This window comes from Oryzias melastigma, linkage group LG11 (assembly GCF_002922805.2).
Source record: "Oryzias melastigma strain HK-1 linkage group LG11, ASM292280v2, whole genome shotgun sequence".
Lineage (NCBI taxonomy): Eukaryota > Metazoa > Chordata > Actinopteri > Beloniformes > Adrianichthyidae > Oryzias > Oryzias melastigma.
This window is the reverse complement of record NC_050522.1, coordinates 23,487,361-23,489,132: the sequence shown is the minus strand read 5'-3', so window position 1 is coordinate 23,489,132 and position 1,772 is coordinate 23,487,361.

The window sequence follows — 1,772 nt, the reverse complement described above, 5'->3', positions numbered from 1 at the left end:
CTAAAATATTAGCTAAACTCAAAAATAGCCCCCCAAACACCCCAATAGATGCTAAATTAATCAAAACATTTTGCTAAAATCTTTGCTAAACTTAATTATCCATGAAAACCTCAGTAGTATTAATGCCCTTAGTATGCTGAATGTCTTGATAGCCATATGTTTCAAAGACCGCAGGAAGTTTTATAAACTTTGTAAAAACATTAAAAAAAAATTTAAATCGCAAACATTGCATAAAATTGGGTATACTTTGAAAAATTTGCGTAAAAATTAACAATGCCAAAAGTGCAAGCGTGAATTTCTTGTACATGTTTGTTGATTGTTTTAAATTTTCATAAATGGCAGAAATGGTCAAATTTTTAAAAAATCACACTAATTGTGCAACATTGTAAAAACACCAAAATATACCAAAATAACAAAAATATAAGAAATAATATCCTTAACGCTACTCAGCATTTACACACTTATATTGTTGTAAGTATTAGTAGAATATTGTGTTGTATAAAATATCGTAAATTGTTTCATATTGTTCCTGTTTCTTCTCTCACATGCACTGACTTCCAATCTCGTCTCATCATTTGTCCACTAATTTGACAATATAAGTCCTTCAAATTTTTGCTCAAAAGGGCATTGAGAGAGAAAAAACTTTACAAAATATTCTGGTCCTTGCCAGGGCTGCATATAAATAACTCTTGCTGACGTGGCTAGGTAGATTATATTCCCGTTCCTGATCTTTAGGTGTCCCCCTCAGACCAAAACATCAATGTTTTTGAATATTTACAGTGTTCATGTTTATCGGCTGTGCAGAGTGGAGGAACTGGAGTTCTTAGCCATAAAAGCCATGGAGAGGTGAAGAGGCTTAACTTTTGGACTCTGGATGGCAGACAGTCCTTGAAAGAGGAGAACTTCCACTCTTGTTTGCTCTGGTCTTTCTGTGGAACGTTACTGCCTTTTAATACCAATAAACAGTTGGTTAAACATTGATCAGGAGTTTTGTTTGTGTTTGGAGGCAGACTTAGTTTGTAGGATGGAATGACGCATAAGGCCATTTGGTAGTAGATGTATAATTAAACATACACAGATGGAAATATATCACCAAAAGAGCGTGGTCTGTCCAAAAAGCTTGCTGGAAAAATTTATATTTTTGCTGCTTTGTTTGGTGCATGTTTTTTTTATTTTTTTATTTTGACCTTAAAATTTGGATCAATTAATGATTCTATTTAGCTTCATTGTGCAATAATTAATTTTCTAAAAATGTTCACAAAAATACAAATTAGTCTTTTATTTTTGTATTTTTCCAAATCAGCTTCAAGTCTCCATCGTGTGAATTGGTATTAATCCAATCTGATCCAACTAAATATACTTTGGTCCATGTTTTTTGCTCGGTAGTTCATCATCATTCCACTATTGGGCACATGTGTCAAACTCTAGGTCCGGGGGCCGGATCTGGCCCTACGGGTAATTTTATTTTATTGTTTTTAATGCCCTGAAGTTATCTTGCGCTCAATTCTAACTAATTTTGGCGAAATATAGTTTTGTTCCTGCATTTGTATTATTCATAATTATGCTAAAAAGTTAAAAAATTAGCATCCTGCTAGCTTTTTGGATTATTTTGGCATTTACTTACACGATTTTTTAGGCTATTTTGGAGTTTAGCTAATATTTCAGCTACGTGCTAGCTGTTTGGGCTAATTTAGCCTTTTTTTTTTCGTTTTTTTAATCCGTTTTGGCGTTAGGCTAATATTTACATGCTAGCTGTTTTGGCTAATTTAGGC